General features: G+C 38.6%; 1 protein-coding gene and 1 long non-coding RNA gene across 13 annotated transcripts in view; one reads left to right on the forward strand and one right to left on the reverse strand.

Annotated features, from left to right (window-relative positions):
* Window positions 1–12,021, reverse strand: part of BABAM2 (BRISC and BRCA1 A complex member 2) — a 574,233-nt gene that overhangs the window by 129,475 nt on the left and 432,737 nt on the right. The window lies entirely within an intron of this gene.
* Window positions 7,197–12,021, forward strand: part of LOC105738638 — a 57,816-nt gene continuing 52,991 nt past the window's right edge. Inside the window, exon 1 of the long non-coding RNA XR_001114482.2 lies at window positions 7,197–7,674. This is a non-coding gene — a long non-coding RNA (uncharacterized LOC105738638). The remainder of the gene's footprint in view (window positions 7,675–12,021) is intronic.

Consider the following 12,021-nt stretch of genomic DNA (forward strand, 5'->3'; position numbering starts at 1 on the left):
CACATACACATACACATGTGAATGCAGGTTAAAAAGATGATGAAAACTGACTAAGGTCTAGTCTAGTTAGCAGTAACATGCCAATGTCAATTTTCTGATTCTGATTATTGCACGGCAGCCATATAAAATATCACCAATGAGGGAGCCAGGTGAAGGATGCATAAGACTCTGCACCATTTCTGCTAAATTCCTGTCTTTATTTCAAAATAAAAAGTGTTGTTTTTTTTTTAAGCAAGTTAAAGTTCTAGTAATGGATATTCTCCATTTCTAGAGTACTTTTAAAAAACATAGAAAACCAAGTAAATTTCATCTCCTTGTTTCCTTTTACAGATAAAAAAGGTGGCTTTTTATATCCAAGCAATCAATGATAGAACCAAGCATGAGTTCCAATAAAGGAAGAAAGAAACAACAATAATAAAAACTTAGAGTGCTTACATTAGACATGTAAATAAACCAAAAATGTATTTTAATTCTGATGTTCCATGTCTATTACTATTTTTTAATCCTATAATATACATCTTAAGTTCAATTTTTTAAAAAGAAATGGGATATAAGCATATTTTAATAAAGTAAAGCAAAATTTAAATAATTAGTAGAAGTTAATTAGGTCTGATCTGGCAAGAAATTAATTATATTCCTTATTAATATTATATACTCCCCCTTTTCTCAATATAATACAGCATTCCCCCCCTTGATCTCACTAAATGCTCTATGTTACTCATATATTAAATTATTGAAATTCCATTACTTCTAATAATTTGCATGTATGTCTCAAAAATGGTAGGCAAACACCTCTATTTCTTATGCAAACTACCGCTGTAGATCAAGAAAGCTCCTATATAGTATCCACTGAGTTCTCGGTAGCTTCTTCAGTGTTCAGTTTCTTACCAGGTTCCCAAATAGACATCTCCATATAAAAGCTTAATAATTTTTTAATTTTTTTTTTTTTTGAGACAGGGTCTCGTTCTGTCACCCAGGTGGAGTGCAGTAGCATGAACTGGGCTCACAGCGACCCCCATGTCCTGGGCTCAAGTGATTGTCATACCTCAGCCTCCTGAGTAGCTGGGACCACAGGTGCATGCCACCACACCCAGCTAATATTTGTATTTTTTGTTTGTAGAGACAGGGTCTCACTATGTTGCCCAGGCTGGTCTCAAACTCCTGGCTGGGCTCAAATGATCCACCCACCTTGGCCTCCCAAAGTGCTGGAATTACAGATGTGAGCCACTGTACCCAGCCATAAAAGATTAATAATTGCCTAGCACCTTTTGGTAAGCCTCTTGGGCTGTAGCTCAAATTAAAAGATCTAAGAATTACAATCCTCAGTAAGATATTATGATTTCAGGAAGACAGTTCTAATACTTCTCATTTTAACAGCATTGTCAATAACATTGTTAAGTGTCACCTGATACTGGACAATGTTTTCTAGAATAAAGATCTCTACTATTTTACATTAAAAAGTGAACTACTATCATTTGCACAAAAATGAGGGGGTCAGGTGCAGGAGATAAGGAAGGATTAGTTTCAAGGATAAAAAGAATATATACTTATCAAGTGACTCTGGCCTAAAAAACTACTTTTAATGTTGATGCTAAAGATAAACTAGAAATATTATATTTTTAGAATACAAGCTCATATTATCTGATAAATGTAGGAAAAAAATTCCAAAGGATATAAGAAACTTAAAATGTAATTATCTGGGACTCGGTCTGATGAGGGAGAGGGTAAAAGAGAGACTTCACTATATCTCTTTTATAATTACTAAGGTTTGAACCATGAGAATGTATTATGGATGAAAAAACCTAAATTAAAAAACAAGTGTGCAGTTCCTCTAGAACAAAAGAATTGCTAGGAAAACAAAGCATAGCCCAATGAACCTAGAACCTAGAACAGTGCCTGGTGCATGGGAGGCACTCAAATATTGAACAAATGAATGGCCGAAATGACATTTGTAAAATGTTTATATTTCCTTAAAAAATGGCCAAAATGATTTGCAAATATCTCAAGCTATTCCAACTTCCAGAAAATACAGAGGATAGAATAAGTTAAATACCACCATGAGAAAGTAGGCAGGAACTTCTAGAATATAGGACATTCTGCTGGACAACTGATCTGGTTTTGTCAACAAGTCAATTTTATAGGGAAGAAAAATAGCAAGAGGGTGAGGACTGTTCTAGATTAAGAGACTTATGGGAAAAAAATCTAATGCTATAGACTATTTGAATCCTGATTTGAACAAACCAACCACTATAAAAAGACACTTGAGACAAATGAGGAAATCTAAATGTAGACTGAGTTAAATGGCAGTAAAGAATTACTGGTAACTTTGTTATATATAATATCAGTATTGTGATACAAAATTTTTCTATATTTTTTAAAGATATATGGGAATATTTTAAGTGAAATGACAATGTCTGTGATTGGATTTAATATAATATTATAGGCCCCCTTCCAAAGAAAAAGGAAGAAAGAAAAGGAGGCAGAGTCCGGGCGCAATGGCTCATGCCTGTAATCCCAGCACTTTGGGAGGCCAAGATGAGTGGATCACCTGAGGTCAGGAGTTCGAGACCAGCCTGGCAAACATGGTGAAACCCTGTCTCTACTAAAAATACAAAAAATTAGCTGGGCGTGGTGGCAGACGCCTGTAATCCCAGCTACTCGGGAGGCTGAGGTAGGAGAATTGCTTGAACCCGGGAGGCGGAAGTTGCAGTGAGCCGAGATCACGCCACTGTACTCCAGCCTGGGCAACAACAGCGAAACTCTTTCTCAAAAAAAAAAAGATAATAAGGAAGGAACTATACATGGATAAGTATGACCAAATGTTATTAAATACTAAGAATGACTATCTGGGGTCTATTATACTATGTTCTCTTGTTCTATGTATGCTTGAAAACTCTCAGTCAAAAAATTATTTTTAAGTCCCAACTAACTCAACATGAAGACAGCACTTGATCTCTTGGAGTCTAGAGTTTTCAAAACCTAACTGACAGCTCTCTTTTTTGGGAACCAATGGGAAATCAGGATGACAGATGAAATTCTGTGTCCCCTCTGATTTTGGCAACTATTTGCTCAGGGAATACAAACTCATTTTCATGATCCATGAAAAGTATATGATACACTTAAAGAACCAAATCATATAGATTACATTCTGAAATCAGATGTAAAATATTTGAATTGTCTTTACCACTGGTCTTTACTTGCATAAGGAATTAAGAGTTAACACTGGGATGAAATAACTTTATTTTTCTGTTCCAAAATTTCTGTTAAGTGTTCTCCTCAAATGTTTAAAATGTTTTGTTTAGAAGAAATATAATCATTTCAAGAAATCTGCCCTGAGGAAGCACTCTTACCCACTATTCTTTTGGAGATTCATTTTTAAGGGACTGGCCAAAAGTATTTCATGACAGCTTTGCTACTGTACTTCAGTTTCATGGAACACCTAATCCAGGACCTTCCATTGGCACTATTTGGATGAGGGAGGCTTGTTTGCCCTCGCTTTTCCTTTCTCTTGCATTTTATAATGCTTTCTCTCTGAAGGGGGAAAACAGAAAATGATTCTTTTTTCATTGAAAACCAAAATCCCTGGAGCACATGCTTTTGGCATCTTTCTCTTGAGTTGTGAAGGTGAAATACTATCTCCTGGTACCACCTTTGCCAAATGAAAGACTCTAAAGCCTTCTTTAATACTTAGCTCAACCATCACCATATCTTGATGAAAACTCTACACCCTAGCCTTTCAGGAAGTTACAAGCACTCTCTTCTATTCTTCTGGTACACCACATTCAAAACTTGCAGTAGTGTAGCATAATTTAGCACTTCATATGTTGTTTTCCCTCCCTGGATTGTGAGCAGCTCACGGCACAAACCTGTCTTTCCTATTTATTCTCCAACTTATAGGACCAGGCTCCATCCCAGGCACATAACAGGTACTGAATACCTTATAAATTAATAAAAGGCAAGAAAGCAGGGAGGAGAACCAGGGAGGACAGGCCTTCCCTTGCAGGCTGTTCTTTTTCAAGAGCCAAGTATTGAAAAGATGAAAAGATTTAAGGGAAGCCACAGTGCCAGTGAGCCATATATAAGCCCAGGGACTTCTACATTCAAGGAAGGAAGTGCAAAAAGAATGGAGAGTTCCTCTTTTACACACAATGGGAATGGAATCACAGGTTAACAATTAGAACAGTTAAGGGTATGTGAGTAAGGTACCTAATTATACCCAGACCTTTGCTTTCTTTTAGATTTCTCTCTATATTAATTATTTAAAATATTAATATCTAACCTTAGAGTTTAAGATTATTTTACTAAATAATTTTATTTCCAAAAAGGAAAATCTCCTAGAATCTCCCTCCCAGGTAAAACATGTCTATATCTCAATCCCTAGGATTGAATTCTATAGCATGATCAACAAAATCACTGTCTCCTAATGGCAGGAAACTAACTGCAGGCCAAATACCTAAGAAAAAACATACAGTCTTCAGCCCTGAGGAATAAAGAACTCTCAATGGCTGGATGAGAGTCTGACACATGGGTGTCCAGTGAATGCATGTTGAATGGATGAGTAACATGACAACAAAACCGTACACTTACAGCATATACGTCACAGTCTACTGATCTGGCAGGCCTCCCCTCCTCCCTCTCAGTTGGCAATGCTTATAATTCAGTGTCCAGAAATATAAAAATTATTACTGTTCCTTATCAAGGTAACCCTTTTTCCTCAGGCCACATCTTCCACAGGGAATCTGAAGATCAGGTTAAAGTCCAAAGTCTCTATTATCGTCAAAGTCCCTACCTCCAATTTGTGAGACGACAATCCTAGCAGATTGCTAATAGGTAATCATAACCTTCTCCACCCAGTGCAGCTACTATAGAAAACATGACCTTAGAGGTAAACCAAATAATCATCATCCCCACTCCACCCCACTCTAAGGAGACTGAGAGAGATGTTGACTTCTGCTATGGACACATACTCCTAGCTTGCCCACCTTTAGCCAGTAAAGGGTTTCTAAGCTGTGGAAATGAGGAATGACAGCAACTGTGAATAAGTGAGCTGGCCACGAATATCCAAAGTTGTATTGTTGCAAATAATTTGCTAGGGACCCTCGGACCTAATTTAGCCTCACTGTACATTTCAGGCAACTGAGGCCCAGTCACATTAAAAGAGTTGCCTGAGAACACTGAGCCTGAAAGCAGAGTTGGGACTAGAACGACTTGCCCATGCTTCCAATTTCCAGGGAGAAAGGGCGCCAAGGAACAAAGCAGAAAGAGGGGTGAAACCTACAATTGTTCACCAGGGACTGGGGCATTTAGATACATGTCATAGGTTACCACTTCATCTCCCCACTTGGCAACTCCAGAGCCCCTGCTCACCTAGGAAGATTTGTGAAATCCTATGTATGTACTCAGAGGCTACAACTGTTAGTAAGCTAGAACTGTTCAGGAACTAACATGATGATCTGAAAAATACGAGTAAAGGGTGAGCACTCATGCAGATGTGCAAGAGAAAGGAAAGAAAGAAAGAGGAAGGGAGGGAGGGAGGGAAGGGGGAAAGGAAGGAGGAAAGGAGGGAAGGAAGAAAGGAAAAAAACAAATTGTAGGAAAGGTACAATAAAGGAAGAATTTGCCTAGAGGCAGTGCCTCAGGGGACCCCTTCTGGATGTGGGAAAGACTGGGTCAGCAGGCAGTCCCATCAGGCTGGGTTCTGATTCTAAGTTGTGCAAACTAGGGTTAGAATCTTTCTGCAAATAAACAACAATACAAATTTTAAAGGTCTCAAAACCACTGTCCTACAGAGCTTACAAATTGAACTCAATAATCTAGCTTTCTTTTTTCTTTTATAGCAATATCCAGTTAGGAAACATTTCATAAACATAAACAGCCTGATACAGACACAACATCTTGAGCTGGGATCCCTCTGTCCCACTCCAGGTCACTCTGACTGCAGCCAGGCTGTCCTGCACCTGCATTAACCCTAGAAAGCAGTACCTGGAGCTAACGACCTGCCTGAAAGTATCTTCCTATCACAGCTCAGTGAAATCTGCTGCAGGTGATCAACCCCATTCTTAAAAGTGTGTGTGCGTGTGTGCGTGTGTGTGTACACACACACGCACACACGCACACACACACAGCCTTTAACACCTTCCCCCCTCACAATTCTTGATGAAATGCTTAGGAAATATGTATTCTCTCTTTGTATGTATGTATTCTCTCTCTTTTTTCTATTTGTAAAGGAAAGAAACAAAATGAAACAAAAATAAAAACAACAAAAAAATTTAGGGCCCTAAGTTACAGAGAAGCACACCAGTAATTAACAGTGCACTAGACATACCTGCATTTTAAAAAAAGAAGTGAAATTAGATCTGATTAACAGGCTATCCAATCAAACTTAAAATCCTTTGGAAGTATCCAGAAATAACCATCAAAATGTCCATGAAAATATTTATTTTAACCATATTCTCTGATTTAGCCTTATTTTTTTTCCCCTCAAGTACGAACATTCAAAATGTTTATCTGTGCAAATCAAATTAAACATTTTTTGAGCACCTGCTATGACAAGGTACTGGATTGATGCTAGTTCTTGCTCAAGTTGGATGCTTTATTTTTATTGATTTTTTGAGACAGGGTCTTGCTGTCATCCAGGCTGGTGTACAGTGGTGCAATCATGACTCACTGTAGCCTCCACTTCCCTGGGCTCAGGTGATTTTCCCACCTCAGCCTCCAGAGTAGCTGGGACTATAGGTGCACGTCATCTCTCTCAGCTAATGTTGTTGTTGTTGTTGTTTTTCCTAGAAGCATCATCCTAGGATTTTTTTTTTTAAAGTAGAGATGAGGTCTTGCTATGTTGCCCAGGCTGGTCTTGAACTCCTGAGCTCAAGCAATTCTCTCATCTTGGCCTCCCAAAGTGCTGGGATTACAGGTGTGGGCCACTGCACCTGGCCTCCAGTTTGTTGCTTTAAATAATTTTTGTAGTTTCATGTGACTTCTAATAGAGCAGCAGTTTTGTTTTCTAAGATATTTCATCCTTAAGTATTCAGGGAAGATACTAGTGTAGTGGTTAAGTCCTCAGACTTGGGAGTCTGAGCGACTGGCTTCAATTCCTATTCTGTCACTTGGCAAGATAGTAACAGTACCTACCTCACAGGGAGATTGTGATGATTAAATGAAATAATGCATGTAAATAACTGAATACTGTGCTTGGCACACAGCCAGCACTCAAAGAACATCAGATGCTATTCTTTCCCTCTCCTCCTTCATAATAGCAGCAGCAATAGCAGGGGGAGTAGTTGTTGTAATGGTACTAAACACTGGCAAGGACTTGTAAGAGTAGTGGCAAATAATGTTGTAAGAGTAGTAAACACTGGCAAAATCACACAGCGTTCGTAGTTAGGTAGGACTGGGGTCAAATCCTAGTACTGCCATTTAATCAGGGCTGCTGCAGGCATATAAAGAATCTTTGTGCAAATTATAAAAGATGTCACCCCTGGAAGATAGGTGACAAACAGATGCCCCTTCCTCTGGATAGAGGAATGTGCCAAAGGAAAGACACAAGACTTGGCCAGAAGAGCAGCTGGGCAAGTGGAGCACTGGTGGGGTTTCAGCCTCTGCTCACCACCTCACCAGTCAGTATCATCATCACCACCATCAAGAACCCGGAAGAAAAACTAAGGCTCAGAAAAGGTATGGACAATTGTGGTCAATATTTAATTCTCCATTCCTGATCATTCTAATATTCCTGAATTCTGTTTGTCTAATGGAGAGTCTTAGGCCACAACTCAGATCATGGTACCTCCCCCTTTGCAGAAGTCTCCTGGCTCTCTATTTCTTGCTGAATTACATACAAATTCCTCAGGCTGGCATTCAGGTTCCCAAGGGTACCTATTTATCTTTGAGCTTTATTTCCTCTATGGCAACTTGGCAGCTTTGTAAATAACTGTCCTATCCTTTCCTACCTTTGCTAGTATATAGGTACCATGAAAACATAGATTCTTGTCTATATTGTTCAAATACATATTCCAAGCACCCAGAAGAGTGATTGGTATATAGTGGGTGCTCAACAAATACTGGAAAATAAATGCATTTGCTCATTGTAGGCCCCTTTACCTGGAAATCCCTCCAGCCTTCAAGATTTTATCCTTCCTTCAATGTCAGTCCTACACAAAAGCCTTCCTAAGTCCTACTTGATTTTTCCATGGAATAATTTAAACAATGGAATAATTTGAACAAACTAATTTGAAAAGCAAGCCAGCAACAGAATTGTTAATATTTTAAAAGCTGAAGTATTGATAAATGCATTTACTCCTCTAGAACTAGCCAAATTATTCTAGTGCTCTTTAGGAGAAATACATTTCTACTCATCCATTATTGCTGTATGTCAGATATATATATATATAAACATCATAGATTGCTAACGATTATTTAATTAAAACAAGCAAAGTTACTTAGCTTCACTCCATACTCTACAGAAGGTTTGGGACCTAACTGAGCTTAGACTTAAGACCATATTAATTCATAGGAAGAGCTGCACTGAAGCTCAAATGGTGGGCTCTGGTATCAGACATACATTGTAAGGAACTTGGGCAAGTTAATCTCCCTGTGCTTTCTTCATCTGTAAAGTAGGGGTAATAATAGTACTTAAATTATTTTTTATTTTATTTTTATTTTTGAGACGGAGTCTTGCTCCGTCTCCAGGCTGGAGCACAGTGGCACGATCTTGGCTCACTGCAACCTCCACCTCTCGGGTTCAAGTGATTCTTCTGCCTCAGCCTCCTGAGTAGCTGGGACCACAGGCATGTGCCACCATGCCCAGCTAATTTGTTTTTGTATTTTTAGTAGAGATGCAGATTTACCATGTTGGCCAGGATGGTCTTGATCTCTTTACCTCATGATCCACCCACCTCAGCCTCCCAAAGTGCTGGGATTACAGGTGTGAGCCACCCTGCCTGGCCATACTTACTTACTTTATTAATTAGGCTAGGTTAGGCAATGCTGCAGTAACAAATGCCCCTCTTTCCCAATATCAATGGGAGAGTGTTTTATTATGACAATAAATCATGGAAAGTCAGCTACGTGCATGAATGACCATCTAGGACAGTTGTCTTCAATGACCCAGTGATCCAGGTTGGCCAAAAAAAAATAAAAAAGAATGAAAGAATGACAGCAGAATCTGGTTTTAATAAGAACTTTTTTTTTTTTAACCGAAGTTAAAAAAAAAACTTTTTTACTGAAAGTGACACTGTCAACTCTGTTCGTATATCACTGACAAGAATTAGTTACATGCAAGGTCCAGGCCCATATGGGGGACTGGGAGGTATTGTTTTCTATGTGTCCAGAATGGAGGAATATGAAATGGGATTTGGTGAATTCAAAATATTACTTCTGTCATAACTACCTGATAAGGTTGATGCATAGACTGAATGAAATAATAAATGTACAGCTCTTAGAACATACCTGATACATAGTAACCATTCAATAAAGGTTTGCTAAAACTGTAAGTCACTACTATTATATGGTAACACAAGATATTCATATTCAAAAATTTCCCACTGAGTGAAACTTCAGGCTGAGTTAGAATTTAATGACTGATTTCTCTGCACTTATCTGGGCATTTGAAATGACCTTGTCCTAAGTATGACGAGAAAAGATAGGCCAAAGAGCCAGGATAGTCCCCACAAATGACTCCAGCCCTGGCACATACTGTGGGTAACTGCTGAGTCCCCTGTGCTTACACTTCTCCCGAAGGTTTGCAGAAAATGCACTCTGCAACAATGCTTCTGTTTCAGAGATCAGAACGGTTCTGGAATTCTCTGAGGTCTTGGCCTAAACATCACATTTTCATACCATCTACTGCCAGCCTCTAGCTTAATGCAAATACAAAATTACATTTTTCTCTAGAAAGGTACAAAAATTTAAGTAGGATAAATAATAAGGATTTCTGTTCAAAGATGGACATTACAGACAAAATGAACAGACTGGTAACTTATGGGGAGAAGATAATAACAAAGACTCAAATAAAAGATTAGTATCAGAATACGTAAGTAACTCCAACAAATAAGAAACAATGTAAAAATAGGTTAAAAAAACAGAAAGGGAAGTTTAAATGGATAAAAGCAAATAAATAATGATCAGCCTACCAGTAATCAGAGAAATACAGATTAAAGCAAGATATCATAATGATTGGCAAAAATGATAAATTTGGGTAACACAAAGTATTGGCAAGGATGTAGGAGGACAAGTATTGGCAAGCGCTGCTGGTGGGATTCTAAACTGGCGCAGCCTTTCCGGAAGGGCAATCTGGCAGTGCTCTAAGGATGTTCACCCTGGCAAGCTAAGACAACTGCGCTGCTTATTACCATGGGAATCGAAAGAAGAGTGTGGTGGATGCCTGCTATAGAACCCCACATGGCAATCAGGTTCAACAACCTAAATGTAAAAGGAAAGATCTTAAAAGCATAAAGCCAAGTGAATACAAGAAACAGAATGAGAACCTTGGTATATCACCTACGTAAATGAAAAACATCTCTTATGTAAAGGCCACAAAACAATCCACTATATTTTTAAGGGCATATAAATAAATAAGAACATTGTTAATGGGAATGGGAAGAGTGGAGATGGAAGATGAAAAACTAAAAAGATGAAAACAAAAGCAAAGCCATGCACAGACTGGTGGTGATAACAATGTGCTATCAACTAACCAGTAGGATGAATTCAACTCTCTAACCCAAGGTGCCAGAGACACCCACCCTCACACAAAAAAGTAGAAAACCATTTGCAGGAATTATTTGGTACTCATCCATGAGGGTCTTCCAAAAATTCGTGATTGACATATGTAGCTAAATGGAATAAAATAGGCTGTGGGATGATGGTGATCTGAATTGAGTTTTCTAACTACTAGAGAAGATCGCAACTGTTTCTCAGCAGTAAAGTGAGTCCTTTCCTTATAGAATTAATTGATAAATGCTTTGAAATGAGAACCCCAGATCCTAAAATACAAGGCCGAACATATTCAGAGAGGCCTAAAAGAAGTAAATTAAGTGAATTCATTATAAAGGTCAAGGTACAACCTGTCACCTTAGCTCACTGTGACACTTCATTTTGGCTTTCTTAATTCTAGTATGTCTTAATTTTGGCACATTCTTACCCTACACACAAGACAGGATGTGCCCCCATAATGATTCATCAATAGGAAGGCATTCTTTCTGTGGGGGTGTGTGAGGACACAGGTGAGGTTAAGGTACAAAATCCATGCTGGTGCTCTGCCATAATCAACTGCAGTAAAACATGGGAGGAATATTCCCCGTGATTGAAGCACTCAAGGCATATATCCTTGTTGCAATGTTTTATAGGCTTTTTACATTGTACGACCTGTTGAAGATGTTTATTTAAGTCTTTGTTTTCTCTCTTTTTAAGTCTAAAGAAAGGATGAGAGTCCTGATTATTTGTATTCATAGGTTCCATTTCTTTTTCATATTTAAAGATACACTGTGGACAAGTTAAATAATGCCATTTCCTCCCCCAGCTGCATGTGCTGAATGAACAAAAGCCCCAACTAAAATGTTCCCATCGCATAAACTAGAGCAGCATTACTAAGTCCAACTTGGGTAAGTCCAATTTACCCAGCTGTTTCTGAAGCAACTAGATGTTGGAATTAAAGTAGATTTTTCTATTCTTTGGGGAACTTCTTACTCAACATTATAGGAAAGTAGTCCTTGATAAAGCTATTGAGAAAAAGTAACATTTTAAATGGGAGGAAGAGACAGAAGACAGGGAAAGGGCAGGGGCATGGGAGGGAAGCAGGAGGGGGAAGCTCCAGGAAGGGGGAGACTCAATGGGATGTGGGAAGAGACAGGAAGGGAGAGAGGCTGGGTTCAAAGTTGAGGACTACTAATAGAGCAAGGCTAAAATAATCCACCATTAGGAACACAGGAAGTACCCCGGTCACGAATTTTATTCCATTAAGTAGTGCTTAGCCAAATCTTTCTGGCATCTTCGTTAGGATTTATTTTCACTCTCTGACCCAGTAGTGCT

The sequence above is a fragment of the Nomascus leucogenys genome, chromosome 19 (genome assembly GCF_006542625.1).
Source record: "Nomascus leucogenys isolate Asia chromosome 19, Asia_NLE_v1, whole genome shotgun sequence".
In the NCBI taxonomy this organism is placed as follows: Eukaryota; Metazoa; Chordata; class Mammalia; order Primates; family Hylobatidae; genus Nomascus; species Nomascus leucogenys.